General features: G+C 49.2%; 1 protein-coding gene across 24 annotated transcripts in view; it reads right to left on the bottom strand.

Moving 5' to 3' along the window:
• Positions 1-19,575, bottom strand: part of LRRFIP2 (LRR binding FLII interacting protein 2) — a 175,849-nt gene extending 156,274 nt beyond the window's left edge. For 7 of the 24 annotated variants that reach the window (XM_058179877.1, XM_058179879.1, XM_058179883.1 and 4 more), the window contains exon 1: positions 19,115-19,565. The gene's annotated coding sequence lies outside the window, so the exon portion shown is untranslated. Of the gene's footprint in view, positions 1-19,097 lie in introns of all 24 variants that reach the window. The other 17 variants (XM_058179886.1, XM_058179888.1, XM_058179889.1 and 14 more) reach the window with 9 other exon arrangements.
• Positions 19,576-24,752: the final 5,177 nt, after the last annotated feature.

The raw sequence follows: 24,752 nt of genomic DNA, 5'->3' as shown, positions 1-24,752 counted from the left end.
TTGGACTGGGGCAGTTGACTTCAATTGGTTTGGCAGTATCTTCTCTGACTGGAAAAGAATTGGGTTTCTAGTGTTCTTAGACTTTGGAGGTCTCCTCCCGTTTCATCCCTCTGATCCAGCGCATGGTTACATCTCATCACTGGGATGGCAGTCTTAGCCCCCTCAGTGTCCACTGACCCTCTTTAGACCAGAAAAAATCATGGTCCTTAAATGCTCCCCTTAAATGTTCCTCTCCCATTGGTAGGAAGCATCCTGTCATAAGAAAAGGGATGAAATGAAAGGACATATTGACATGAATCTATCTAACCTTTGCTATTTGCTTCTGTTAAAAATTGCTTCTGCTATTTTGCTATGGTTAGGAATTATTTGTTGGGAATTAATTCTATAAACCTCACTAAGAATTGTATCTTTTCTTTGCTATCTGGTTTCTCGCTCTGTTATTTGCTTCAAAGCTAGGCACATCCTTGAAGATGGAACAAAATAGTTACCCTAGAACATACTGCTTCATAGATAAATGTGGCCAGAGAAGGGATTTGCCTAGAAGCACAAACACACAGATACAAGGGATACCCTGTAAGATAACAAAGCACAGACAGAGCATGGACAAAAAAACGCTCCATGGATAAGTGGGGTATGGGTGAGACATAGCCCACATTGGGTAACTAGCTTTTGTCTCTGATTGGGTAAATGAGTGTCTAGACAAACTTTACCTAGGTGTGGCTTTTCTCTTTGCATGTTTGTTTTCTATATGCATATGGAATAAGTCTACCCAGCTCTTCTTTGTACAAAATAAAAAGCTGTTATTTTCCGAGCCTCTTCTTGAGTTTCATTTTGGCATTCTGGTGACTCAAGTGCACTTTTTGTTTTGGACCTTACACCATGATAAAATGAGAAAAGCTGGTGGAAACAAGTGAGAAGACCCTTTCTGTAACAGCAGAAAGGGGCTTCTCACTTGTTTCCACCAGCTTTTCTCATTTTATCAGCATCCAGATTATCACATTCTTTCTTTTGTTAAATTTATTTATTTAACGATTATATATATAATGATATATAAATTTATTATATATAAATTTATTCTCTTATTCTTCACACTAAGTTACTATGCTTTTACTTAACCAGGGGATTTGGTCTGATAGCATTTAATCTAAAAAAAAATACGGTACATTTTCAGACCTCCCAGGCATAGTGCGCCAGAGAGCAGGCCAAGGCCTCCTGGTTATGGCAGGTTTTCGTCTGCCAGTGAGCCCTATAGCTTACATGGGACCTCCCACAGCCTCCCAATTCCGAGGCATCCCTGTGTTCCTTACCACAGACTTCATCCACTTAGATCCATGAAACTGCTTATCACTATTGGGAATTTTGTGATTGCAGTCACTGGCAAAGTGTCATCTTGCTTAATTACTGCTTTGCTCAACAACCAAGATTCTAGTCCCAATTGTAATCACAGGTCACAGGACTATCTCCAAACCAAAAATATAACCTGTAAATTAAAGTTACCTTATTTTTCGGACTATAAGGTGCACTGGTGTATAAGACACACCAAGATTTTGAAGAGGTAAACAAGAAAAAAAAAGTTTTTGCTCTTCCCAGCCTACAGGAGCACTCTGCAGGCCTCCCAAAGCCTCTGCACACCGTTTTTGCTAAAAATGGGCCCATTTTTTGCAAAAATGGGACGTGCAGGATGGGGTTTTGGGAGGCCAAAAATGGCTGTATTCGGTATATAAGATGCACCAACATTTCCACCTTCTTTTGGGGGGGGGGGGGAGAGTGTGTCTTATACTCTGAAAAGTAAGGTACTTGTAAATTACAGTTACCTAAAATTTATTCTTGTAAATTAAAATTATTAAAAATGTACAGTTGTCAATATTGCTTTTATTTGGTCATCTTATCTGAAACACTTATACTTTCTTACTCAATATTATTACTTACTCTTTGTTTCAGTACTTTATATAATTAGCATTCTTATGTTTCCCCTATGCTGATTCTTCCTCAACTGTTGTCAACTGATCTGGATATATCAAAAGTTTCGAAGGAATTTTGTTTATGTTGTTCTACAAAGATTATAAAGAGTAATTTTAAATAAATACATATTAATAAATACATAATAATAATTATACTTGGGACTTATAAAATCAATAGTATGATGAAATAAAATACACTTAAAAGTCCTGAAAAATGCAAGGAGAGAAATGCCAAAGGAACCTTGGAGGTGAACTATATTTCAAATGGAAGGGGAATCTCAAAGAAGGGCTGTCTGCTTTGTCTTGAACTTGCCACCTCATGAGATGGGCATGGGATTCCTTAATAGACCAACTTAAATGACTTTATCAGATGAGTAGAGAAAATTGTACCAAAATGTAGATATATCCTGGTGCTCTAATCTGTCAACTTTGTTACCCTTAAGGCCTTTGAGCCCAATATGAACTCACAAACATTTTAAATAGACAGCAGACATTAGAAGTTAACATCCTGCTTGAACTCGAAAAATAGAACACACCCTTTGCCATTGCTTTATTAGAAGAAAACCAGGTGGAGAACTTGGCATTACTTGATTATATAGTAAGAAAAAGAATAAGAAACTGGAACTAGGCATAAGCTAACGAAGTGTGAAGGCTTTATTTACCAGTAAAGAAACTAAATTCCTAATCACATTTCACAAGTGGGTTCAAGAAGGTTTATTTCAGAAAATTAGGAAAGCATACACATGAAGAGATCACAGTCTAACAATTATATTAAGTAACTGCAGAATTCTGTTTTTCATATACTGTATGTTAATCCCAAGGTATTAATCTTGGGTCTCTTCCAGGGGTGAAATGCTCCCGGTTCGGACCAGATTGGCTGAACCGGTAGTGATAGCGGCGGGTGGTTCGGAGAACCGGTAGCAAAAATCCCTGGCCCCCCCATGCCCACCCAATCGCTCAGTTCCCGTTTGCCACTTCTTTGAAAAAATGCTTTTAAAAGGTAAAAAAAGATTGTGATGATCACAGCTGAGCCGTGCGATCGTCAGAGCCTTTTTTTTAATTTTAAAAGCATTTTTACAACCTATTTTACTTTTAAAAGTAAGAAAAAGATTGCGCGCCACAGCTGATCACTCCCCCCACACTGTTCTACTTACCCCATGCCTCCTTTTGGTGTGCACTGCGCGCGCGCACCTCACATTTGGTGCATGGTGCGCACTGCTCATGCGCGTGTGCAGTGTGCATGCACAGCCAGCAAACCAGTAGTGTACTGGTTCAGATTTCATCACTGGTCTCTTCTTCCCACTTTTTAATGCATATAGCTACTGTTCACAAAACAATGTTCTCTAGCAAAAGAAGCAGAGATTCATGTCTGAACCTTTGCACACAATGGAGAACAGCAAAGGAAAGCTTATAACGGAAGTGGGAAGAAAACAGGTATTCTGCATTTCGAAAAAATAATAATGTCAATTTATCCCAGTTATATATACCTTCTGTTCTGTTTCCCTTCCCCCAATACTCCCAGCAAAGAGTCCGTCAGAGGCCTTCCTTTTTTCCTTTTATTTACATAGATACATGTCCTGGCCACGTCTACCCACGGGCCTGCCAACTTTCTGGAGATAACGAGGAAATTATAGATAAGGCCAGAATTACTCACGAATATATTCTTCCCTCCATTGAAACAGTTAGCTCGCGCCAATTCATTAGCTCGCGCCAATTCATTACTTTGTCCAAGACAAAAAACCAGGAAGTCCCGCCTCCTATTTATAGTCTCTGCAGATGTCACTGCATGACAATTATGACTTGGCTTTGTCCCAACTCTTCCGCTGCTGCGCACGGCGATCACGTCTACGTAACCTTGCATCACTCCAAAACTGTTCTTGGGGCGTTGCCAAATCAGAAGGAGGCTCCATGGAATCAGGCTGTGCCGGCCCCTCCTCCTCCCTTTGAGTGGGTGCCAGGGAGGGAAAGGGCTCAAGAGAAGCAGGGCTGGCCAGGTCTTCTCCCTCACTTTCTGAATCATCCGAGTCAAGGAGTCCGGGTCCAGGAACCTGGGTCACAACACTATCCCTCACCGCAGGGCCCTTCCCCCGGGGCTGACGATCGGGATGCGGTCAGGCTGGGTTCTGATCATGGAAGGCCTGCACCAGGTCAGGGGCATGAACGTCGGAGGCATCTACCCAGGAGAAATCAGTCCCGTATCCCTTCCACGCGATCAAATATTGGAAACGACCCTTCAGCCAGCGGGAGTCTCGTACGCTGTGGACTTCGTATTCCTCCGAATCGTCCTCGGCGACAGTGACGGGTGCTGTTGGGCACCGAAGGGGACTCGGTGTGGCCTCAGGAACTAGAAGGGACCGGTGAAAAACGGGGTGGATCGTGGCAGGGTCAGTCGGTAGGCTACCGGGTTGATGACTGCCTCGACAGGGAATGGGCCGATGAATCGGTGGTCCAACTTCTTTACCGGTCGGTCGGACGGGAGGTGTTTGGTGGAGAGCCACACCCGGTCTCCAACTGCCAGCAGGGGCGTTGCCCGTCGGGAGCGGTCGGCGTACCGTTTGTAGTCCTCCTTTGCCCGATTCAGCTGCTGACGTACCAATTGTTGGACCGCATGCAATTCCGTCAGGAAGGTCTGCGTTTCGGGAACAGGAGAGTCCGGTGGTGCCAGAGGGAAGAGCCGCGGATGGTACCCCACATTGGCAAAGAATGGGGTCATCTGAGTAGAGGTGTGCTGAGAGTTGTTAAAAGCAAACTCCGCCAGGGACAGGTAGTCGGCCCAGTTGTCCTGTTGCTGGTTGATGAAGCAACGGAGATACTGTTCCAGTATACCGATGACCTTCTCTGTACCCCCATCGGTCTCCGGATGGTGCGATGACGACAGACACACCTGTACCTCCAACGCGGCCATCAGGCTCTTCCAGAAGCGGGCTGTGAACTGAACTCCGCGGTCCGAAACCACCCTGTCCGGTAGACCATGGAGGCGGAAGATGTGCTGCAGAAAGAGACGGGCCGTTTTTGCGGCTGTGGGCAGTCCGCGGCATGGGATGAAGTGTGCCATCTTGGTGAGCATGTCCACCACCACCAGCACCGTGGTGAACCCAGAGGACGGCGGCAGGTCTGTCAGGAAGTCCATAGAGATCGCCCCCCAGGGTCTGTCGGGTGTCGGCAAGGGCTGGAGGAGCCCGGGAGGTGCCCCCGTGGCGGTCTTGGCTTGCCGGCACGGGACGCAGGATGTCACGTAGGCATGTATATCATGCCGCACTCGGGGCCACCAAAAGGTCCGTGTCACCAGGTGGAGGGTCTTGAAGAACCCAAAATGTCCTGCTGCAGGGTTGTCGTGGCACTGGGTCATGACGAGGGCTCGGAGTGGTCCTGTGGGCACATATAATCGCCCCCGAAACTTGAGTAAGTCCTCCTCCAAGGTCCAAGGAGACGTGGGGCCCACCTCCGCTCTCCTTTGCTGCGACCAGGCGTCCTGGCGCTGCGCCTCTCGCACCTGGGCCCGCAAGTCCACTGGCTCCCGTGCTGCGGCCAAGGCTTCTGCCGGCAGCACTGTCCGTGGAGGAAGGGGGTCCTTGGTGCAGAGGTACTCTGGCTTGCGGGACAGGGCATCCGCCCTCCGGTTGTGACCGCTGGGAATGTAGGTCACGCGGAAGTTGAACTGGGCAAAAAACAATGACCACCGGATCTGCCGCTGGTTCAACTTCTGAGCTGTGGTGAGGTGCTCGAGATTCCGATGGTCCGTTCGGACCTCCACCTGATGTCGGGCCCCCTCCAGATGGTGTCGCCAAGCCTCGAATGCAGCCTTGATAGCCAGCAACTCTTTTTCCCAGATAGTGTAGTTGCGCTCGGAAGGATTGAGTTTCCGGGAGTAGTAAGCGCAGGGAAAAAGTGTGCCACCATTCGTCGGAGCCTGTAGCAGCACCTCTCCCAGAGCCACATTGGACGCGTCCGTTTCCACCACAAAAGGCCGGAGCGGGTCGGGATGCCTCAGGACGGGTTCCGTGACGAAGGCTTTCTTGAGGTGTGTGAATGCTTCTTGCTGCGGGGGACCCCACTGGAACGCAACCTTCTTCCTGAGGAGCTGGGTAAGTGGAGCCGTCAGTGTGGCGAAGCCCGGGATGAAGGTCCGGTAGTAGTTGGCGAAGCCCAGCAGGCGCTGAACATCCTTTACCCGACGATGGGCTTCCCAGCTACACAAAGCTTCTACTTTACATGGGTCCATGGCTATGCCCTCGGGCGAGATGATATGCCCGAGGAATTCTATGGAAGTCTGGAAGAAGACGCATTTCTCCAGCTTCGCATTGAGTTGTTGCTCCCGCAAGCGTTGCAGAACCAGACCGACGTGTCGAAGGTGGCTTTCCTGGACCGAGTAAATCAGGATGTCGTCAGGTAGATAACCACGAACCGATCCAACATGTCTCGGAACACGTCGTTCATGAAGTGCTGAAAACGGCGGAGCATTGGTCAACCCAAATGGCATGACAGTGTATTCGTAGTGTCCGTGTCGGGTGCGAATGCCGCCTTCCATTCGTCTCCTTCTCGCATCCGCACCAGGTTGTAGGCCCCGGAGATCGAGCTTGGTGAAGATCGTGGCCTCCGCAACCTCTCCAGTAGCTCCGGGATGAGCGGCAGGGGGTAGCGATTTCGTACCGTAATGGCATTTAGCCGGCGGTAATCACAGCACAGGCGCAAGTCCCCTGTCTTCTTCTTCACGAAGAGGACCGGGGCCGAGAGAGGGGACTTTGAAGGCCGGATGAACCCTCGGGCCAGGTTTTTGTCCAGGAAGTCCCTGAGGGCGGCCAACTCGGGCTCCAACATGGAATACAGGCGTCCCACAGGCAGTTGTGCGTTGGGCAGAAGGTCCACGGGGCAATCGTAGGGCCGATGCGGGGGTAGTCGGTCCGCCTCCTTCTCGCTGAACACGTCGGCGAAGTCCGTCAGCTCAGGAGGCAAGGTGATGGCAGCGGTGGGGACGTTCTGGCCGGCACAGGTGTGGCGGATGTGATCGACGCACTGCAGACTCGGGAAAGAGATGGCGTTCCGCGACCAGGCCACCTGAGGATCGTGGGTCCGAAGCCAGGCCATCCCAAGGACCAAGGGAAAATGAAGGTCCGCCGTGACATAAAACTGGATCGCCTCCTCATGGTCCCCAATAGCCAGGCGCAAAGGCTGGGTGGCGAATTTAATGGGGCCGGACACCAGTTCTCGTCCATCAATTGTCTCTACCCGCATCGGAGGGTCCACCGGAACCACGGGGACCGCAAACTGGGTCACAAAGGCCTGGTCCATAAAGTTTGTTGTGGCCCCGAGTCCACCAGCGCATGCGCCTGGAGCCCGTCCGACTGGTTCCCCAACCATATCCGTGTGTCCAGAATCAGATGCCGAGGGGGCCCAGAGTCTACTTCCGCAACGTCCAGTGGGGGCTTAGTACGTGCCCGACCTAGGGTTTCCCCGAGGTCGGGCCTGCTCCGTTTCCCGATTGGTCACGTTGTGATTCGGGGACCGGTGTGCGTGCCCCACTTCGCTTTCTGGGGCAAGAAGCGGCGAAGTGGCCGGGCTCTCCACAGTACAGGCACAATCCTCCTTGGCGCCTCCGGATCCGCTCCTGGGCTGTCAGGCGAGGTCTGACCGCTCCCAACTCCATGGGCTCTTCCGCAGCGGTTACAAAACGTGGGGCGACCCGGGGTGCTGGTGGTGCAGGAAGTGGGGGTGCAGATGTCGACGGCGGGTCCCGGGGGGTGCGACGGGATGGTCGCCGTTGCAGACGGGCATCGAGGCGGAGACAAAGGGGCACCAAGTTGTCGAGGGTCCGTGGCGCCCACGGGCCAGCTCGTCTTGCAATTCCTCTGAGAGTCCCTCCTGGAACGCGTCCACCAGCGCTGCATCATTCCAGTCAGAGTCCTGGCACAAAAGACGAAATTCGGCGATGTACTCCTGCAGGGGGCGTTTCCCTTGACGGAGTTCCTTAAGGCGCCTGGTTGCCGTCAGCATTCGAACGGGGTCCTCATACATGGTGCGCAGGTGCTGCCAAAAACGCTGTTTGTCCGCCAGCAGGGGGCTGTCCTGGAGCAAGAGGGGCGTGGCCCATCGAGCAGCCGAGCCGGAAAGAAGGTTAATCACGAAGGCCACCTTAGCCCGGTCGTCTGGAAAATCCTCTGGCCTCATAGCCATGTAGAGCTGGCACTGTCCCAAGAAGGTCGGGAACATCTCAGGCTGCCCAGAAAACTTATCCGGCACTGTTATCGGGCACTTGCGACGAGGAGGAGGAGTGGGAGGATGGGGGGGGCTGCAGGCACATTGCTAGCAGCAAGTTGGCCTGCCAAGTGAGCCACTTGCGGCTGGAGCTGTTGATTAGCCACTTGTAGCTGCTCTAACTGCTGCTGTACCTGCTGCTGATCCATCTTTGGTGGAAGATGTTTTAGTCAGGTCTTGGACAAAATGTTCTGTTTCCCTTCCCCCAATACTCCCAGCAAAGAGTCCGTCAGAGGCCTTCCTTTTTTCCTTTTATTTACATAGATACATGTCCTGGCCACGTCTACCCACGGGCCTGCCAAGTTTCTGGAGATAACGAGGAAATTATAGATAAGGCCAGAATTACTCACGAATATATTCTTCCCTCCATTGAAACAGTTAGCTCGCGCCAATTCATTAGCTCGCGCCAATTCATTAGCTCGCGCCAATTCATTACTTTGTCCAAGACAAAAAACCAGGAAGTCCCGCCTCCTATTTATAGTCTCTGCAGATGTCACTGCATGACAATTATGACTTGGCTTTGTCCCAACTCTTCCGCTGCTGCGCACGGCGATCACGTCTACGTAACCTTGCATCACTCCAAAACTGTTCTTGGGGCGTTGCCAAATCAGAAGGAGGCTCCATGGAATCAGGCTGTGCCGGCCCCTCCTCCTCCCTTTGAGTGGGTGCCAGGGAGGGAAAGGGCTCAAGAGAAGCAGGGCTGGCCAGGTCTTCTCCCTCACTTTCTGAATCATCCGAGTCCAGGAGTCCGGGTCCAGGAACCTGGGTCACAACACCTTCATTTGATTTCTCCAATATCAGTCCAGCCTTTTGGGAAATAAATAAACTTGACTACCGTACTGTATTATGGAATTCAAATAGACAAGAAGTGAACCAATACAGACCTGAAGAGGAATAAACTCAATTTTTTTCCAGAAATTCATTACATTAGATCATACAAGCATCCAAAAAAAAAATATAATCTAACTTGAAATAACTATTAAACCACAATTCAATTTTATTAATTTATATAGCTGTTCTTGTTATGTCCTGCACTGGCAGTGGCGGCCCCTAGTGGTGGAGATGGTTTCTTGTTCTGTTCTGATTGGCTCCCGCTTTGACAGCCGAGTATAAAAGGGCTGTCAAAGCAGGCGCGCTGTTCTTGTGTTGTTGCTGGTCTCTGTGAGTTAAAAATAAACGTTATGTGTGAACATCTGTGGAGCCTCAATTATTACGGAACCCACAGAATATAATACTGGTGACAAGGACTGAGGAAAGTACTGAGTTGCTGAGCTGCTGAGCGAGCCAAAGTGTGAATTTCTCCTCAGAGCTATTCAGATCCCTGTCCTACAGAGCAAACCATGGCATCGCCTCAGAACTTTGTGCCTTTTAACTCAGTGACCAAATTGTGGGAGGTGTTTGTAGCCCGTTTTGAATGCTTTCTTATTTCCAATGAGTATACAAACCTATCTAGTGAAAGGAAGCGTACTTATTTCCTGGGTTTCTGTGGGGCAGAAATGTTCGAGACAGCCATGACATTGATGGCCCCCCAGTCAATTCATGCAGGGACTTGGGATGACTTCATGGGTAAATTAAAAAGACATTACGCCCCGACACCCTCCAGAATCGCCCGGTGGCAACTGTTTTACCATAGGGATCAGGCTGAGGGGGAATTGATAAACCAGTATGTAGCCGCTTTACGGAAAGTGGCGCGCCATTGCGAATTTGTTGATCTGGATGATTACCTTTTGGACCGGCTCGTCAGCGGTGTCCGGGATGAACGCCTCAAGCGGCGTCTCATCGCTAAGCAGGACCTCACATTTCAGATGGCATTAGATGAGCATGTGCCTCAGAGCTGGCCACTCTCTCATTAGCTGATATGCCTCGAGGGCAGAGCCCGCAGATAGCAAAAGAAGCAACAATTCATTGCAGCGAAGCTGATCCACTATATGAGGAGGAGGAGGAGGAAGACGCTGTCCATCGCCTTAAAGAGGTTAAGAAACCAAATACTCATGCGGGAGATAGCCTCCCTCTGACTGGCTGTTTTGAGTGTGGGGGAAATCATATATGAGCCACCTGTAATTTCAAAGACGCAATTTGCCGCCGTTGCGGCCGACGGGGCCATATTGCCCGGGTTTGCCGATCGGTCCAGCCTGAGAGGGTTCCACAAAAGGGTCTGTCAGCCGGCCCTTCCCTTGGAAGACGACCTCACCTGAGATCCAGGAGGCCGCAGGATGACTGCTATGCCATTTTCGGTGATGAGATGGGAGGAACAGGGATCAGGTGGCGATCTGAGGAACCGGTCCAGCAGAAAATCCGAATTTCCGTCCTGATCGAAGGGCGGTCGTGCCTGATGGAAGTTGATACCGGATCTGCAACTTCCATTGTCTCCTGGAGCACGATAAAGCGTCTGGTGCCTACTATCACTAAGAAGCATCTGAAGCCTTGTGCGCTGTTATTAAAAGACTATCAGGGACGGCCAATTCCCATTGTGGGTAGTGGGAAATTCAGGGTACAATTCAAGAAATTTGTAGGCCGCCTATCACTGGTAGTTGTAGATGGCTCATTACCTAGTCTTCTGGGGCTTAATTGGTTTGAAGCCCTGGGTTTGACTATTCAGGGTGTTAACTCGATTGGAGCTAGTCAGCTGGATACACTGGTCAGGGAATTTCCCACTGTGTTCGATGGCCAGTTGGGAAAATATACCGGAATGCCTGTTTCATTTAACGTAGACCCTAGAGTGGTGCCGCGCAGATTAAAACCGTGCCGGGTGCCATTTGCCCTGAAGCCTAGGGTGGATGCAGAATTGGACAAACTCATTGCCCAGTAGAACCAGTAGATTATGCCCAATGGGAGACCCCCCTTGTGACTCCCATTGAGGCGGATGATTCAATCCGCATCTGCGCGGACTATAGGGCAACCATTAATCGAGCATTACAAGCCCATGCATATCCAGTGCCAGTGGTGCAGCATCTGCTGCACTCCTTGGGGCAAGGATCCATCTTCGCGAGGCTTGACTTAGGCACAGGCATACCAACAATTGCCTGTGGATGAGTCCACAGCGGCAGCACAGACGATTGTCACTCACCGAGGGGCGTTCAAGTGCCGCCGCCTTCAATTTGGCGTCAGTGTGGTCCCGGGGTTGTTCCAATGCCTCATGGAAGGCCTACTCCACAGACTACCCGGAGTAGTGCCGTATTTCGACGATGTGTTGGTTTTGGCAGCAAGCACTCCGGAACTGATGTCCAGACTATGCCAGGTGCTAGTTAAGTTCAGGGATGTGGGGCTCAAAGTTAAGAAAAGCAAGTGTGTAGTTGCTGTGCCCCAGGTAGAATTCCTAGGGTTCCTAGTGGATAGGTCGGGTTTACACCCCACTACGGCCAAGACCAAGGCAATCCTTGATGTGCCGACACCCCGCAGCAAGTCAGAGTTACAGGCATTCCTGGGGCTCTTAAACTTTTACGCAATCTTTCTGCCACACAACGCTTCGGTTGCAGAGCCTCTCCACCGCCTGTTGGATAGCAGGTCCCCTTGGGTTTGGAGTGTGAATGCTGCTGCTGCTTTCCAGGCTGTCAAGCAACTCTTGGTGTCTAATGCAGTTCTTACACAGTTCAACGAAAACCTGCCGCTTGTCCTCTCCTGTGATGCGTCTCAGTATGGGGTCGGCGCTGTGTTGAGTCATCAGCTGCCCAATGGGTCGGAAGCCCCGATTGCATTCTTTTCTCAAACCTTGGCCGCCGCGGAACGCAACTACTCGCAGTTGGATAACAAAGCATTGGCGTTGGTCACGGGGGTCAAGCGGTTCCATGACTATCTCTACGGTCGCCCGTTTGAACTTGTTACCGATCACAAGCCACTGTTGGGGCTTTTGGCCGGGGACAGACAGACTCCGCAAGTACTATCATCAAGAATGACCAGATGGTCGGTGTTCCTGGCGGCTTATTCCTATTCCCTGGTCTATAGGCCTGGGAAACATTTGGGCCATGCTGACGCGCTGAGCCGTTGCCCATTGATGACCAAGGTGGAAGACCCGGCTCCAGCGTCCCATGTTTTTCTGATTGACGGTTCCTCCTTTCCCGTTACTGCTTGTGACATTGCTAGAATGTCTGGCTTGGACAGAGTCATCTCAAAAGTTTTTGATTGGGTTCTCCATGGATGGCCCCAGGGTCCTGTCAGCCCTGAATTGCAGCCTTATAAGCGAAGGCAGCATGAGCTCTCTACCCAACAGGGTTGCCTCCTCTGGGGGCATAGGGTTGTAGTTCCGCCCCCCCTCCGACAGTCCATTCTAGGGACACTTCACCGGGGTCACCCGGGCATTGTTAGGATGAAGGCCCTGGGTAGGAACTACCTGTGGTGGCCAGGACTAGATAAAGACATAGAGGCCTGTGTGTCGGCCTGTCACCGGTGTCAGGAGACAAGACCACTGCCGCCTGAGTCTCCCCCTAGAGAGTGGGAGGAGCCTAGGGGTCCTTGGTCCCGCATCCATATAGATTTTGCGGGGCCCTACCAGGGGCAAGTATTCTTAATGGTCGTCGATGCTTTCTCGAAGTGGGTGGAAATCGCACTAATGCATTCCACCACTTCAGAAGCCATCATTAGAACTTTGCGATGGTTGTTTGTAACCCATGGGTTGCCCGACCTTGTGGTCTCGGACAACGGGGCACAGCTAACGTCCGCCCAGTTTGAGTCGTTCTTAGCGGGCCTAGGAATACGCCATGCTCTCATTTCCCCGTTTCATCCGGCCAGTAATGGCCGGGCAGAACGAGCAGTCCGGTCAGTGAAAGAGGCATTGGCCAGGTCGGGCCCAGGGGGCTGGCAGGAGAGGTTGGATGAGTACCTCCTGGAGCAGCATTCCACGCCGTGCCCACTTACGAATAAGAGCCCAGCAGAGTTACTCATGGGCAGGCGTTTGAGGACCACACTTGATAGATTGCACCCCCAATACTCACCTAGTCAGCCATTGAACTCCATGGGGGCAAACAGGAGATTTGATTTGGGGGAGGCGATGTATGCCCGGAATTACAGCGGCCACCCCCTATGGTTCCCAGGAAAGATCATGGGAATCACCGGCCCGTGCTCATACAGGGTCGAGTTGGATGAGGGTAGAGAGTGACGCAGACATTGTGACCAGCTCAGGGCCCGGCGTCAGGTCGGGGACTGGCAGCTGCCAGAGTGGGACACTCAGGAAGAGTCAGGAGGTAGCCCAACCCAATCATCCCGGGCAGAGAAGCTAAGCTCCAAGGGAATAAGACGCCCAGCCCCTGTACCTGATAACCGAGAGGAAGCCCTGTCTGCTCTGCCGGTGGAGGGGCTAGGGGTCCCTGGGCCGGAGAAGTCCCCCACAGAAGAGGCTGAGGAGTTGGGCCAGCCAGTGACCATGGCTACAACGGAGCCACGAAGGTCCAGTCGAATCAAGCGGCGCCCAGCGTATCTCCAGGATTACGATTGCGCAAGCTAGGAGGAAAGAAGTGTTATGTCCTGCACCAGCAGTGGCGGCCCCTAGTGGTGGAGATGGTTTCTTGTTCTGTTCTGATTGGCTCCCGCTTTGACAGACGAGTATAAAAGGGCTGTCAAAGCAGGCGCGCTGTTCTTGTGTTGTTGCTGGTCTCTGTGAGTTAAAAATAAACGTTATGTGTGAACATCTGTGGAGACTCAATTATTACGGAACCCACAGAATATAATAGTTCTCATTTCATTTTTCTGTATGCATATTTACAGAGTTCATTTACTTGTAAACAAATAATTTTATTTCTAGGACAATTAACTTTATTTCTTCTGCAAAGAGGAAGAAAAACATACTATAAGAGAGGAAAATTCCTGTCCTTTTTTAAAAAAAACCCTGACAGAGATTGCAATTAGAAGTTTAAGACAACAGAAGGATAACTTCCCATTAAGTTAGATTGAGAATATGCCCTAATGGAATATTTAAACAATTTATAAAGAGATAGATAACATGTATTAAGTTGAACTGACAAGACTAGACCTCAATAAAATTATTTTACTTGTTATACTGCAATCCTGAGTGTATTTAAAATAAATTTTCATTGGATTGGATCGAAATTGGGCAGAGCATTTATAATTTCTTGAATAGCTAATATGAAAGGAGTAAACTAGGCCAAAGAACCTTTTTACTACTGAGGAAAGAGAATATTTATTTGGACCTTTTAAGCCAAAATCATAGGAATAACATTAAACACTGGAATGCCCCCAAATCTTCACACTAATTGTGTCTGCAAATAATTAGCCAGTGACTTTCTTTAAGGTGAGCTATCTTCTTCTAGGGAAGAAAGATACAGAGGTCTACCTGAAGGGGCGTGCTGAGGAATTTTCTGATTTACTGGAAGACAAAATCACTCAGCTTCATTCACAATTAGATGCCAGCATGGTTGCTGGTCTAGTAGAGGCACCTGGAGCAGGTTCTTGCCCAATTATCCAGAAATAGGAATAGGATTTAGACTTACATACACTGCTCCATAGTGTTTTACAGCACTGTCTGAGCAGTTTGCAGTGTTACAATATTGCCCCCAACAATCTGGATCCACATTTTTACCAACCACAGAAGGATGGAAGGCTGAGTCCAAGTTCAAGATGGCCCACATGGTTTTGTGCAGACCCAGATGTGCACAAGTATCACTTTTACAGGAGCTGTGATTTGCTTCAGGGTACAATTCAAGCTGCTGATTTAAAACCCTATGTAGCTTGGGACCAGATTATCTGAAGGATCATATCTTCCCGGTTAGATCCACCTGACCCACCACATAAAGAGGCAGAGAATGTTGTGGGTTCCCTCTCCTAAGAACATACATCTGGAGGGAACCAGAAAAAGGGTTTCTTTGTGATGGCTCCCTCCCTTTGCAACATCATCCCTATAGAAATTAGACTATATAATTAATATTATATATATAATGTATGTATATATGTATGTGTGTGTGTGTATATATATATATATATATATATATATATATATATATATATATATATATATATATATATATATATATATATTATACATATAATTTTATATAATATATAATATATATGTAATAATATTTATAATAATAATATTATATATATATAATAATATTATATATATATATATATATATATATATATATATATATATATATATGTAGGTCTTTGGTTATTGGGGTTTTCTCCGCATAAAATTGGAAGTGTCTTGGCGGCGTTTCCACGAAGTCTCATTCCTCATGTTCAGGCTTCAGCTTCGTGCTTCTGGGAGCAATGTGTGATTGCAGCTGTTTCTTCCTTTTTAACTGCTAGTGGGGGTTTGAACTGATTGGGTGGGAGCTTGGCTGTGCTCTGATTGGATGGGGGGGTTTTGTGCTCTGATTGGATGGGGGTGTGTCCTGTTTGGGTGGGGGCTTGGTTGTGCTCAGATTAGTCTGAGTTGCAGGGGGATTTGAGCTGGTGAGCTGCATTGCTGTTGTTTGGCTTCATGTTCGTGGTCGTGCTACATCTTCATAGTGGGTGTCAGTCTGCTGCACGTATGGATTAGAAGGGTTTGAAATGGCTAATGTTGCAGCTGCGGTCCCAGAAGCACGAAGCTGAAGCCTGAAGATGACGAATGAGACTTCGTCGAAACGTAGCCAAGACACTTCCAATTTTACACGGGAGAAAACCCGAATAACCAAAGACCTACATACAAACACCCGCGAAAACCTCAGAAAATATATAAATATATAGTCATAGGGATGCGGTGGCTCAGGGGCTAGGACGTTGAGCTTGTCAATCGAAAGGTTGGCAGCTCAGCAGTTCGAATCTCTAGTGCTGCCGTGTAACGGGGTGAGCTCCCATTACTTGTCCCAGCTTCTGCCAACCTAGCAGTTTTGAAAGCACGTAAAAATGCAAATAGAAAAAATAGGAACCACCTTTGGTGGGAAGGTAACAGCGTTCCGTGTGCCTTTGGCGTTGAGTCATGCCGGCCACATGACACGGAGACGTCTTCGGACAGCACTGGCTCTTCGGCTTTGAAGCGGAGATGAGCACCGCCCCCTAGAGTCGGCAATTACTAGCACATACGTGCGAGGGGAACCTTTACCTTTTATATGTATAATATAATATTATTTATATATAATATATATTATAATATAAATATATATATATATATATATATATATATATATATATTATATATAATTTTATATAATAAAATTAGACTATATAATCATCCCTATAGAAATTAGACTCATTTGCAAGCCCCTAAAGACCTGGTTTTGCCAACAGGCTTGGGGAACTCAGAGTGGGATGGAACCCATTACATGGCTTGCTTGTTTGATTGTTTGTTGTGGGGAGGGGGAGTAATTTTTTTACTCTTTTCATATTGGGTTAGTTTTGTAAACAAACCTAGAGTCACTGAAATAGAAATAATGGTTTTGTATCTGATACTAAAACACGTTCTCCCCCAAAAGTAGCCCACAACAGAATCTACAATTAAACCACTGTTTTCTAGAGAACACTAAGGAGAAAAAAATGACTAAAAAAATGTATCTGTTGTTTTATAGTTGCTATATTTTAACTAGCATTATTTGATGAGGCAGCATATCAACTTTATTCAATAAATAAATACTTTTATTTCTGGAATAAATAAATAAATACATTTATTTCTGGAATAAATACATTTATTTCTGGAATAAATGTATATTGTATACATTCTTGGAACTCAAATCACATAGCTGACAAAGTAGATATAAGTAGTCCTTGACATAGATATAAGTAGTCCTTGACATATGACTACAATTGAGGCCAAAATATTATGACTACAAATGAGACATTTGTTAAGTGAGCTTTGTCCCATTTTATGATCTTTCTTTTTTTTTTTTTTTTGTTTACATTTATACCCCGCCCTTCTCCGAAGACTCAGGGCGGCTTACAGTGTATAAGGCATAGGCATATACACATATACACAGGCATATACATATAGGTGTATAAGGCATAGGCATATACACTTATACAGTGTATAAGGCATAAGGCATCTTGCCATAGTTTTTAAGTTAATCACTGCAGTTACTAAGTTAATAAGGTGGTTGTTATGTGAATCTGGCTTCCCCATTGAATTTGGTTGTCAGAAAGTTGCAAAAGTTGATCACATGATTCTGGGATACTGTAACTGTCATAAACATGAGTCAGTTGCCAAGTGTTTGAATTTCGATCATGTGACAGTGAGGATACCACAATGTTCATAAGTGTGAAAAACGGTCATGTCACTTTTTTCAATGCTGTTGCAATTTGGAACAGTGACTAAATGAACTGTTTTAAGCCGAGGACTACCTGTACTCACCCACAAAAACTTATGGCAAGAATTGAGGAAGTTCTGTCAATTTCAGAGATTGCTGAAATACAACTTCTAGTTCCTTTACCAAGCTAGCTAAGAATTTACCATCAACAACATCTGCCAGTAGTTTTAAAATTTCAGAGGTGGCCCACATACAACTCATGCTATATTTTCTTTTTTATATATATATAAAAAAGTTTTATTTTTACATTCATATCCAACAACTCATCCAATGTACAGTCATATACAATTAGTTGGGCTTGCCCAGTCACCACCCCCTCCTTTTAACTCTCTTCCCTCTTCTACCTTCTTCTACTTTCCAGACCTTCCTCCCCTTCTACATCTACATCTTCTCCTCCCTCGTCTTACACCTTCCTTCTCCCTCTTCTACCCCTCTTCCTTCCTCTTCTCCCTCTTCTCCCCCTCTTCTCCTCTTTCCTACCTCCTATTCTCTCCTCCTTTCTCCCTCCCCACCATTCTAAAATGGTAGCTGGGCAGACCCGACCCTACATTAATTATATTTATACATCTTCAATAATCCCTGTACATTAACCATGCTATATTTCCTGTCTCCATTTTAACAGCATCAAAACACTTCTATAGTAGTTTGCTTAACTCATAATTGATTCCTGAGAAAAATTAATAATTAATTTCCCACACTGGTTTTAAGAGAATTTTAGATCAACTTAATCTTGATTCAGCATATTAAAATTAACAGGATCAAGAATGTAAATGCTGTTCTCAATTTGAAAAAGGCATGGAAAGGAATACCACTAAAAAGCCATTATTGAAACAAAACCTTCTGCCCACAAATACTATTTCTAAATATATGCCTAGAGCGTAATATTTAGGTCATATTCGGGCAGCAATCTATTTTTTGCCTATGAAACTCTTCAAAGTTATTTATATTTATATAAATATCTTTGAATTTTATATAATAAAATATAAATTTTATTAAATTTATATTTAATAAAAATATTAATCATTAACCGAATTTTCTAATTTTAACTATCTGACTATTAAGCTATAATCAATACTGTAAATACAGTAAATTTCACCTTTTGCTATAAAGAACAGAAGACCCAGTTTCTTTTCCCAACAAGGGAAAGTTCAAGCAGGCTAGTTTTCAACTTTTTCTTCCATTCCCCCTCCAACCATACTTCCTAAAAAAAAGACCCTGTTAAAGGAACCCCCAGGCAACATCTTGTCAGAGATACTGACAGAAAATGTAGGTTGACTTTCCCATAGTTAATTTAACCATGGGTTTATTTTATACGCTAACATGGAAATTTGAGATTTACTGGAGATTTTACCCCAACCGTTCTCAGAACTCAATAAAAAGTTAAGTATCGGGTTTGCCGAACCGGTGCGATCTGGCTGAATCCCACAACGTAAGACAATAGTTATGTCTCAAAATGAGTAATAATATTCAGGGTGTCGTGATAAATACAAGCACATAAACATCCAACATAGGTCCAGAGCTTCCAGCACTCAGGCCTACCCTTTCCGACAAGTCCTGACATCAGAAACCCTTTCCCCGCCTACCATCTTCCCCAGAGAGGTGAAGGGTCCCCGCCCATCCTTCTGGCAGGAGAGGCTGCCAGCTTCCCTACCGAATTCCGGTTCTCACCCAGCGCCAGCGGCTCTGAGTTTTCTTGCCCAAGATCAGTTCCGTCCGAACGAAAAGACTAGGGACTCCGAAGAAGCCGGTTAAGCGAAGCCACGAAGGATCCTCGCTGCAGCAAGGATGAGAGAGCTTGGACTCAGCTGCTTCTCGAAGGGAAAAAGGAAGCGGGCTTCACGGGTTTGTCCCTTGCATGATCCTATCTTTTTTTCTACCAGGCTTCAAATCGACCTCGCGCTTTCCACTAGCGCGAAGCTCCTGAAAGTTTCCGTGGAGCCCGTGCCGCCGCCTTTTCCCCTTTTGTTTCACGGCGTCGCTCCCCAGGCCACTCTGCCAGCGACTGCCCGCAGTGTCACCAACGAGCTTCGGCAGCTGCAGTGAAAAATTCTTCAGCGACGCGCATGCGCGCCTTCTCGCTTGGAGGCGGGCCCATAAAAGGAAAACGCATGCGCAAGATTGACCACCAGAGGTGAGCTCGCTTTCTTTGCCTGGGTTCGTGCTGTGGGCGATGCCTCTTAAATTTCTCTCGTTCGCTAGGTCAGCAAATCTATGGAAGTCGTTATATGTGTCCTGCGGCTGTCATTACGTGTCAGATCTGCCTTGTTGCCAATTTACGCAATTGAAAGGAAATATACAGTCGTACAGATAGTTCAGAGAAGGTCTGAATAAAAATCTGATCACAAAAATAACATTAAATCTTTTATTTAAAAGATTTAAATCCTTCCTATATGGAAGACATCATAAAAACATAAAGCAACATTTTTAACAGAATTAGTTATTTTTTTATCCACCAAATTCCAAGATTGTTTTTTTTTTATAAAGAGAAAATATCTCAAAACACAGATGACAAAGTCCTTTCAACCAACTACTGAGCATGTCCAAGATGGCGCCGCCCTGCTGATCGGGGGAGCGGCAGTGGGCCTTTTCGGGCCCTGTCCGGTTCTGGGGGGGGCCTTGGTGACATCTTGGGCCCCCGGACCTGATGGAGGAGCATCCAGTCACCCGGAGGAGGGGTGACTTGGCGCAGGACGACTCCGGGGGGCGTTGGGAGGAGCCCCGGAGCGTCCTGCTGCAGCGGTGGTCATGGCGGCTGGCCGGGCGGCTTGCCGGCTTGCCGGGCGGTCGCGGCTTGCCGCCGGCCTTTTTCGGCCTTTTTCGGCGGTCTGGCGGCGGCGGCAGCGACGGCGACGGGGGGTCACTGATGTCCAGGCCCCCTTGGACCCCGCCCGTGGGAGGAAGCAGTGGCGGCCCTGGCAGCTAGCCGGGCGGCTTGCTGGGCGGCCTGCGGCTTGCCTGGCTGCCGCCGGCCCTTTTTGGCACCCTGGCGGCGGCGGCGACGGCGGCGGCGGGGGCCTTTGACATCTTGGGCCCCCTTAGATCCCCCGCCCTGATGGAGGAGGCTTCAGTCGTGGAGGAAGATGGAGGGCAGGCGACTTCAGGGCGAGGGAGGCCCAGGCCCGGAGGAGGCCCAGTGGAGATCTGGAGGGCCTACCGGGCCCCCGTCGGCCTTTGTTGGTTTTCTGGCGGCGGTGGCGGCCTGGCTTTTTCGTCTGGCGTCGGTGGAGTGACTGGCGTCCCCTCCTAGGTGGGGGGGGGTGTCGGTGGCCTCATCTTGGCGGCGATGGGGCGCTTTGGTGACGGCCGGGCGGAGGTGGCGGTGGCGGCCTACCTCGGCGCTTCAAGGTGGCGGACGCCCTGTTTAACACCTCTACCATCGGTCCGCCCCCCCCCTCTCCTTCTTCCTTAGTCCACCCCTGACTATTTATAGGTGGGTGGCGAACTGACTGAATGAGTGGTTTTGTTTTCTACCCCACGAGGATCACTATTTGACTGCTTCCCATCAGGACTGACTGACAGACGGTTGTGGTCACTGTATCATCTGTTACCATCTTGACCGGCCCAGGATGGGCCTCCTGCGGACTTTCTTGGTGATGCGACGTTCTGGCTGACCTTCTTGCCCTGCGAGCGCCCCTCTCGCGGGTTTGGCCCTCCATACTATCGAGGCCCACCTTGAGGACGGGCTTTGGAGCCCGAGAGGTGGCATGCTAAAAATAGGAGGCTTAGGGCTTTTAATTAGTTGTTTTAAGAAATTTTTAAGGGAGTTTTAATGGGGATTTTAAGGGTTGGGAGGAGGGATTGACGGGTGGGAGAGAACCCGTCGGGAGGGTGGGAGGTTAGGCGGGTATTGGGAGTAGCCCGCCGGGTGGGGAGCCAGTCCTTGCAGCTCGTGGCGGTTTAGTAATGGGTTCGGAGGTTATAGGGGGATTACGTTCCTTTTGGTGAGGTGGTTCCATTTGCACGGTAAGTGGGAGGGGCAGATATGGCGGAAGGGGGGGACCGCATCGTTTTGGGGGGGCGCGCGCTCGATGTCTGCAGGCGATCGCGCGCCCCGATCCCCCTCCCTTCTCCCGTCCCCCGGATGGTCAAGACCCTCAGAGCCTGGGCCTTCGTCTGGTGTTATGCAACGCACGGTCCGTGGCCAATAAGGCCCCCCTAATACATGATCAGATTCAGGGGGGTGCCGCGGATATTATAGGCGTTACGGAGACCTGGTTGGGCACTGAAGGGGGCGTGCCCCTGGTCGAGATGTGCCCACCGGGTTTCCGTGCATTCCATCAGCCGAGGGCCCAGGGTAGGGGTGGTGGGGTGGCGGTTGTTATTAAAGAGAGTCTAGAGCCGAGGGAGACCACTGTACCTCAGATTGCCGGGTGTGAATCCCTCTTTGTGAGGTGGGGTCATAGGTGTCAGATGGGCTTGCTGGTCACGTACCTGGCTCCTTGCTGCGTGACAGCCGCTGCCCGAGCTCCTGGAGGTGCTGGCTGGGGTGGCAGTTGAGACCCCCAGACTTTTAGTCATGGGGGACTTTAACTTGCCATCTTCCGGCTCGTCATCGACGGCAGCTCGGGAGTTCATGGCTTCCATGACGGCCTTGGACCTGACCCAAGTAGTTGATGGCCCTACTCACATTGGGGGTGGCACTCTGGACCTGATTTTTGTCTCTGGTCAGTGGTTGAGAGATCTGGACTTAAAGGAAATAGTCATTGAACCTTTGTCATGGTCAGATCACTCTCTTCTTCGCCTGGACTTTCTGACCGCCATTCACCACCGCAGGGAGACGGAGCCGATACGTTGGTTCCGTCCCAGGCGCCTGATGGACCCGGATGGGTTCCGGACGGAGCTTGGGCCATTTCCTGAGGGTCTGGCTCACGGCTCGGTTGAGGAACTTGTTGCGGCCTGGGAACGGGCCGCGGCGGGGGCCTTAGACCGTGTCGTGCCTTTGCGGCCTCTGACCCGGCGCAGGTCCCAACCGGCTCCTTGGTTCTCCGAGGAGCTGAGGGGGATGAAGCGCCGGAGAAGACGCCTAGAGAGCTCCTGGAGGTCTAGCCGTTCAGAAGCTGATCGGACACTAGTGAAGTCCTATACTAGGACTTACCTAGTGGCATTGAGGGAAGCGAGGCGTAGCTCCCCCCCCCCCCTCATTGCACCGGCAGATACCCGCCCAGCCCCCCTGTTTCGGGTGACCCGCCCCCTCCTCCACCAGGGGGAGCGGGATGACCCGTTGCAGGGACGTGCTGAGGAGTTTAACGGTTATCTATACGATAAAATCGTTCAGCTTCGGGATGGTTTGGACCAAGATTGCGGTGACTCAGGTGAGACGGCTGAGGTGGTCTTGGTGACATTTTATGGGATGAGTTTGACCCTGTTGCTCCGAGGACATGGACAGGTTGTTGGGAGGCTGAATGCCACCACATGTTTACTGGACCCGTGCCCCTCCTGGTTGGTGCTGGCCACGCAGGAGGTGACCGAGGCTGGCTCCAGGCGATTACGGCGCTTCTTTGGTGGAGGTGTCTTTCCGGCCGCCTTGAAAGAGGCGGTGGTGAGGCCCTCCTCAAGAAGCCTTCCTGACCCGCTGTTTTAGGTAATTATCGTCCGGTCTCCAACCCGCTTGGCGAAGGTTGTTGAGAGTATGGTGGCATATCAGTTTCTTACACCTGGATGAAACTGTCTATCTAGACCCGTTCCAGTCCGGTTTCCGGCCCGGTTACAGCACGGAGACGGCTTTGGTCGCGTTGGTGGATGATCTCTGGAGGGCCAGGGATAGGGGTTGTTCCTCTGCCCTGGTCCTATTAGACCTCTCAGCGGCTTTCGATACCATCGACCATGGTATCCTGCTGCGCGGTTGGAGGGATTGGGAGTGGAGGCACCGTTTATCGGTGGTTCTCCTCCTATCTCTCCGACCGTCGCAGTCGGTGTTGACAGGGGGCAGAGGTCGGCCCGAGGCCCCTCACTTGTGGGTGCCGCAGGGATCGATCCTCTCGCCTTCTGTTCAACATCTACATGAAGCCGCTGGGTGAGATCATCAATGGGTTCGGTGTGAGGTACCAGCTGTACGCGGATGACACCCAGCTGTACTTTTCCACACCGGACCACCCCAACGGCTATCAAGTGCTGTCCCGGTGCCTGGAGGCCGACGGGTCTGGATGGGGAGAAACAGGCTCAAGCTCAATCCTCCAAGACAGAGTGGCTGTGGATGCCGGCATCCCGGTACAGTCAGCTAAATCATGGCTGACCATCGGTGGCGAGTCATTGGCCCCGATGGAGAGGGTGCGCAACAAGCGTCCTCCTGGATGAACGGCTGTCTCTAGAAGATCATTTGACGGCCGTCTCCAGGAGAGCGTTCTACCAGGTTCGCCTGGTGCGCCAGTTGCGCCTTTCTGGACCGGGAGGCCCTTTGCACGGTCACTCACGCCTTGTGACGTCTCGCCTGGATTACTGCAACGCTCTCTACATGGGGCTTCCTTGAAGGGCATCCGGAGGCTGCAGTTAGTTCAGAATGCGGCTGCGCGGTGATAGAGGGAGCCCTCGTGGCTCCCGTGATAACACCCATCCTGCGCAGGCTGCACTGGCTACCTGTGGCCTTCCGGGTGCGCTTCAAGATTTTGGTGACCACCTTTAAAGCGCTCCATGGCATAGGGCCGGGTTATCTACGGGACCGCCTACTGCGACCAGATACCTCTCACCGACCCGTGCGCTCTCACAGAGAGGGACTCCTCAGGGTGCCGTCAGCTAGGCAGTGTCGGTTGGCGCCCAGGAAGGGCCTTCTCTGTGGGGGCTCCCACCCTCTGGAATGAACTCCCCCCAGGACTCCGTCAACTTCCTGACCTTCGAACCTTCCGTCGCGAGCTCAAGACACATTTATTCATCTGTGCAGGACTGGCTTAGATTTTTAAATTTAGAGGGGTTTTAAATTGATTTTAATATTTATATTTGATATTTATATTTCTATTTTTAATAATTTGGGCGCTAGAATAAGTTTTTTAAGGATTATTTTAATTTATTGATTTTGATGTTTTATATGCCTGTAAACCGCCCTGAGTCCTTTGGGAGATAGGGCGGTATATAAATTCGAATAATAAATAAAATAAATAAACCTGAATCATGAAATTAGAGATTCTCAGATTTTTCATATGATCACATCAAGTGGTGGGATTCAATTTTTTTAACAACTGGTTCTGTGGGCGTGGCTTATTTTGGGGTGCAGCTAGCTGGGCATGTGACTGGGTGGGGGTGGCTGGCTGGTCATGTGACCCGGTGGCCATGGCTATGGGCATAGAAACTACTCAGAGGGCTAAAAAAAGTCATT

This window comes from Ahaetulla prasina, chromosome 4 (assembly GCF_028640845.1).
Source record: "Ahaetulla prasina isolate Xishuangbanna chromosome 4, ASM2864084v1, whole genome shotgun sequence".
Classification (NCBI taxonomy): Eukaryota; Metazoa; Chordata; class Lepidosauria; order Squamata; family Colubridae; genus Ahaetulla; species Ahaetulla prasina.
This window is presented reverse-complemented; position numbering and strand designations above follow the sequence as displayed.